Source organism: Sipha flava, unplaced genomic scaffold (genome assembly GCF_003268045.1).
Source record: "Sipha flava isolate LNK unplaced genomic scaffold, YSA_version1 74_pilon_pilon, whole genome shotgun sequence".
Classification (NCBI taxonomy): domain Eukaryota; kingdom Metazoa; phylum Arthropoda; class Insecta; order Hemiptera; family Aphididae; genus Sipha; species Sipha flava.
The window spans coordinates 694,451-701,644 of record NW_020273614.1 but is presented as its reverse complement, the minus strand read 5'-3'; positions in this window follow the sequence as shown (position 1 = coordinate 701,644).

Sequence of the window (7,194 nt, the reverse complement as noted above, 5' to 3'; positions counted from 1 at the left end):
CGTGGCAGTACAAAAAATGCCGTAACTTATTTCATCGAGAGGATTAGTTCTTGCGAAACAGGCATTTTAAATAATGACTGACTGCAATTGTAAATAGTCCACATATTAATTTCTTATTGGTTATTTGACAAAAAAAAGACATTATTTCACTCCATGTTTGTCTTTGATTCTATTTTCACCAAAACATTTCCAACACTTTATTTGGTTTACTTGGTTCGGGCTTTCTAATGAAAACATGCAACTTAAAATATAACCATCAAATATTGACTTTCCCTTCGCGTACTACATTAGAACTTCTTTTTTTTTTTTTTTCAAAGAATATTTTTCAATTATAATTTTTCTATTATATTTTATGAATGCTTAAAATCCTTAAAAGTGTACGTAAATAATATTTTATCCTTATATCGTTTATCTTTATTGAATTTCGTTATGACTGTAAGTCTGTGCATTCCCTTCATAGGAAAAATTCTAAACACGCCATAGCCGTGAACAACCCAACGTTTCGATACATGGAAAAAAAAGTATATGTTTATACTGTATATAAATATAAATGTGTACTTGTGGCTATGTATATTAGAGGTCTTAAACGTTTTTATGCATCATTTTTTTTTTTTTTTTTTAAGAATCTCGCAGGCTAAATACTGATACCGTAAACAATTATAACGCAGTGCGAACACGCGACCGTTGTGCCCGAGGACCATGCGCTCTCGTTGTTTTCTATTAATCATCACGTGTACGTCCACCGTACGGCGAGAACCGTGTACCTCTTCCGCGACGTGCCCGCTGCTATTTGATACTCGGCGAAGGTGGTTTTGTTTTTAACAGGACTTCTGGACGTTGTACAAACACAACCTTGTCCCGGGCGGACTTCGGGAGCTACCGCTGCTGCTGCTTCTGCTATCCTACGCCGCCATCACCGCGGCAGCAGCTGCTCCTGCGGCCGATCCTTCCTCTCACTGCTTCTGCGTCTGCTCGTCCGTCCTTATCCCGTTGAAGCCGATGTAATCATGCGCGTCCGGACGATTCTTGTATAATCGTTTTCTTATTATGAACACACGCGCGTTGTTCTCGTTGTTTATGTATGTATATATAATATATACTACGTATTATGGTCTTTGTCGTTATTATTATTGTTGTTATTATTATCATTTCAACAGTTGAAAGCGAATAATCGGACAGATGTTGTGTATTATGTGTATACGATGAACCATCCTCGGGGTCTGTAGGTGTTCATTTACAGATATATACGTTGCAACTTACAACAATATCGTTGTATATGTACATATTGTTATATGTATCTACACACACGTCATTATAATTTCACGCGCGCACATGCACACACTCATGTCCGCTCATGTAACTAGCGTAACTTGGTGGTTCGCAATAGGAAGAGTAGGCAGTACCTAATGATATAAACAGAGGTGTAACAAAAAAATATAGCCTCCCCCCCCCCGCAAAAATAAAAAATGAGCCCCTAAAATATTGTTGATACGAAAAAAAATAAGAATATTTATTTAATATTACACAATTATTACTTAATGTATAAATACGAGTAATTAATTTTACTGAATTATTTTATTTAAATTTCTGCGATCTTTTAGCATTTTTTTTTTTTTTTTTGGCAAACTTATCAGCTAACATGTTTATATATAATCTACGCTTTCTCTCATTTTCAATACTCAATACACTTAAATCTAATAAACGTTGTTATACCATAGTACTTCTTAAATAATTCTTAATTAGTTTTAATTTAGAGAACGAATGTTTTGCTGTAGCTGATGTTACTAGTATAGTAAGAAATAATTTTAAAATTATGGTTACTTCCGGAACACTTGGTAACATGCAATTATTTTGAACAATCAATAATTCAGCTAATTCTTTAACGTTAGAAACTTTTTTTATATTTTTAAATAACACCCTTCTAAATAAAAGTATTTGCTTTACAAATGATATAGATAAATCGTTTGAATACTGTTCCACTAAAATTTTAACAAAATGAGTCAGTTCTATATCTGAATAAAATACTAAATTTTTGGCAAAAAAATATTTAGTATTTTATTCACAATATTATTCATACCAATAAAACGTGTGCGTAGTTGTTAAATTATAATGTCTATATTTGTGTAAAATACTTTGATTTTGAAATTATTTTCGGGATCAGTTAATTGTTGGTCAATACAAAGTTCGTCAAAAAACTGTTTTGATTTTCTGTTCCTTTTTTTCGAAAGCGATGTATTTATACCACAGTTTTTTGCAATTGTGATTGCTTCAGATTTTATATAATATGTATATATTTCATTAAACTAATTTCTCAAATTTTCTAAATTACATAATGAATTATCAAGTAGTTCACTCTCTTTTTCGATATTTATATTAATGTTTTGTAAATTTTTTGAAACATTATCAATTTTGTTAAATGTTTTATTCTGTATTATTACATTATTTAGAATAAATTCGAAAGTTTCCATGTACTTTTTCTATGAATTTGCTACATAACGTTCATCTTTAGATTTGCTCATAAGTATTGAACGGTTTAACGCTTTCATGATATCTGTATATTTAAAATAAACAGCAAATAATGCCAAGAAGACCATCTAGTTGGACAAAGCCGTTTTAGCATAGGACTTTTTGCTATTTTGCTATTACTACTTCTATTATTATGACTAGAAAATTAATTTACATTTAAAAGAAGATCCCACCTTTTTATACTTGAACTAAAAAATGTATAAATATTTTGTATATTATCAAAAAATAACTGAACCGGATACCTGAACTAACTATACCTTTAAGTACTAAATTTACATTGTGGGCGGCACTATGAACATAAACATTCTCTTTCATAAATTTGTTTTTGCTAGCCAACTCTATATGCCATTTATTACGCTTGGCCCATCATATCCTTGACCTTTAAATTTATTAATTTATAATAACTTCATTATTACATTTTCCATTTCTTTAGCACTCTAGTCTGTTATGTTAGTGAATCTTAGAAAACTCTCGTTTATGTTCAAACTACAAGGAATACCATTTGAATCCAATTCCTCCGTCACATATCGAATAACTTGTTGATCCTGCTTAATAATATCTTGTGTGGTACTTCAAATCATCGAAAAAAAAGGACATTTTAATATTTCCAAAATTATATGATTTTTTACTGAAAACGACAATAACTCAATAATTTCATTTTAAATGTTGGGACTTAAATATTTGATTTTTAAACTGTTATTTTATCAATTAGTTTTGATAAAATCGGATCATATCTACTTAAAAGTTCCACAATTGATAAATAATTATTGTTATTAGTTTTTCCAATAATTTTCTAATGATCTCAAAAGTCATATTTGACGATGTTAATGTAAATATTATATCAATAAGTCTTTTAAGTACTTTTTTCCAAAAATTAACACTTTCTTTAAAATCATTATTCAACGTCAAGTCTATACTTTTATTTTGCTTCCATTTACTTTATATTGCATACGCATGCATATGATTGTACAATATTTTATAATTTTTAATTTTTTTTAAAAGCCCCTGCTAATCACAAATTTCATATTTCCAATAACTATTAGTATTTTGGTATGAAAAAAGGCAACATGGTTCACAATAGTCCCTATTTAATTTCATGGACTAGCATAACCAAGTTCTTGGGAGGTTTTTTAAACTATTGTCAATAAAATAAAAGGAGTAGAAAAACAGCGCCCTTTAATATCACGAAAAAATAGGCCTTTGGGTTTGCAATAATCAAATTTCAAAATATTTATTTTTAATTCATTTTTTTATTATCTACAGGCAATATCGTCTTGTCGCTTCAACCAATCCTTTGTATTATCCGCTAGTCTCTTAATTTCTATACAGCTCTTTAGAGATAATAGTTTCTTCATATTTCCCAGATTGGTTTCTCTCGGCCGTCCTCTTCCTCTTTACCCATTTATCTTCCCTTCCATAATATTTGTAATTAACGTGTTATGTCACATAATGTTTCCAAGTTTCCGAAAAACTTAATTTTTCTTATTTTCATCATTCTGATAATTTGTCTTGATTCTTCTATCATATTTAACACTTCCCTGTTCGATTTCTTTTCCCTCCAGTCGATCTTCATCATTTTCCTCCATATCCACAACCCTAATACTTCCATTCTTCTTTTATCTAGAGTGCTTAAGTTTAATGACTTATTACCATATAACGCTACACTCCAAACATACATTTTAATAAAAAGCTTTCTAATTTTAATCGATAAGTGTCTGCTTGTTAAACTATTTTGTTTCTTAGTAAAAGCTTGCTTAGCCAAAGCTATTCTTTTCTTTATTTCTATCATGTTTTTATTATCTTGCGTGATATGGTTACCTAAGTAGCAAAATTATTTAACTTCCTCAATAGGTGTGCCATGTAAACTGATGGTTCTCTGCATTTCTTTTCCACGTTTGTCTACTATTAGGATTGTTTTTTTGGCATTTATTTTTAGTTAAACTAGTTTTAGTGCTACTGATAAATTTGTCAACATATTACTCAAATTGTATTCTAATTCATTAGAAATATTAATTAAAAAATTCCACGATCGGTAGGATAAGGTTCACTCAAATTTAATTAATCACTATTAATTGCGTTTTGAGCTTGATAATTTCATATATATTATAATTCATATATATCATATATATTTCAATAATTTCATCATTTTGAACCTTTAAATTAAAAATATATAATTATACTTAATTTTGAAAATTGTATTATATTTTTAATAATTTACGTACAGGATTTTTTTAATTTAATTTAATTTTGTACATAATAGTTTAAGATATTAAATTAGGTGTATTATTTTCAATTTGCTCAACATAACTGTATAAATATTACTAATCTTAGATTCGGAGATATCAACTAATAACGGATCCTAATATTAAAAAGTCAAGAAAAATTATTTATAATAATTATTAATTTAAAACATTTTAGGTTTTAGTATTATAAACAAACTGTTATATTATTATGTTTTATGTAAAAATTTATATAATACATAATTTTTAGATTTTACTATTTATTATATATATTGTAAATATTGCATTTGTTTAATAACAATTATAAGATAAAAAAGCATTTTAATTATTCTTATTTACCTGATCTTCCTGTCTTTGAAACACAAATATAATTTTTGGAAATTTTGAAATTATTTTATTTTTTCCTTCTTTTAAATTCCTTTTTTGAGAACCAGATAAAACTTTATTTTTATTCATATTGTTAATATACTCGTATAGTATAATATTATAAAAAAAATGTAAAGTATATATTTTTTGAATTAAGCAATTTTTAAAATATTTAAATATATAATGTATAAAATCTATAATCAATGGTAAAAATATACACATTACACATGACACGTATACTGTCACACTACATAACTTTGTAGGGGTGCACGTTAACTCCGCCACAAGTATCTTTTTTTACTGATAACTCCACCAGAAAAATAAAACAGATAAAATTGAGTTCATGTAAACTCCGTCACTGAAAAATATGAAGTAATGTCATGTATGTAAACTAAAATAATGTGATACAATTTGTAAATATTCTAAGTCTTGTATTACTCCATTTATGTAACTATTTATAGCATCCTGTAACACTGTTATTTTTTTTTATTTCGAATTTTTTAGCTTATTTACTTGAGATATGCCATTTAGTTTTATATAAGTATAGGTTTGAAATTCGGTAAGTACTTTACTAAAAATATGAACATTCGGTTGACTTTTATCAAATGAATTTTTTAGATGACTATGAAAGGATTCACATGCGAAACACAAAAAAAAATGGCGGAGTTTACATATACCCATTACAGGTAATAAAAAAAAAAATTGATGGAATTAGACTTTCTATTACCTTTTTATCTTAAAGCGGTTGAAAGCTGGTCGTTTTTTCGTATATTTAGACCAATAAGCAAAAGAAAAAAAATACACTTCCAGAAGTTCAATTTTCATTTTGAAAAAATGTTTGAATTTGTTTACTCCTTGTCTGTGTTATGTAGGAAATTAATTTTTTATTTTATGTTTTTTTATTAACAATAAAGTAAAAGCGAATTTTGGAAAAAAAGAAAATTAATTTGGTACTATAATAATTAAACAATAGAAAAATCAATATTCTGTCGGAGTTTACAATCGCCCGGGTATAACATATATTACTTAGTTTTTGTATTTATTACTTTTAGTAAAAAACATTAGTGACGTGGAATATAGTTAACGCAATAAACGTAAAAAATATATTTACACCTAGTTAAGTCGTTAATACACGAAATTTGAAATATTTCCAACAAATAATATATAAAATAAAATAACAAGATAAGTGTAATTTTGTTAATATTTTACCTATTTTTACCTACTTTAGAGTCATATTAAGGGGGAAAAAATTGGGTACCTATCTACTTCTTTATTTTTTTTTTTATATATTATATTTTATTATATATTATATTTTTTAAATGTACACATTATCAAATTATTTAGTATCTTCTTTCATCTTTAATTTCCGAATATCTTCGAATAATATTGAATTCTAAGTAACTCATATTTACATTAGTCGTCAATTTAAGCCACTCATTCATGCAAAACAGACAAGTCTGGTCTAAATTTATTTTTTGATTTTCATGAATATGAATATAAATTATTGTGACCTTGAACGTAATGAAATCAGTATATTAATAATAAAGCACAATATTCTACAACTTAGTTCAGAATAAAAAATGCATAAAAAAAATCCTGTATCAGAAAATCAAATGGTCTTTCTACCTCCTCAAATTACTAAAGCCTATGGACTATGTAGGTGTATTACGATATATACATACTCTTGGCATGCAAGAATTCAAAACTGAAAAATGAAAGGGTCGATTTCAAAAACAAGAAACAAGTTCAAAAATAACAATTCAAAGTGCAAGTACAAAAACCTTGAAGTAAAAATAAAAAAATGCATGTACCCTAAGTCAGTTTTAAAATAAAATTAAAAATATCCAAGATTAAAGTTTTTAAGAACCTCAAATCCCCAACCATCATATTATTATTAAGATCATCCTAAGAGGGCAAGGATCAATTGTTTAACTATACACTCGTCGAAATAAAATCTGTATTAAGCATAAAGCTTAGCAGTGGCGAATTTAAGGGAGGAGGGCCGAAGGCCCCTCCCCCCATTGGCTTAAGTTAAGTTTTATTAATTCAATAGTGTCAAGTT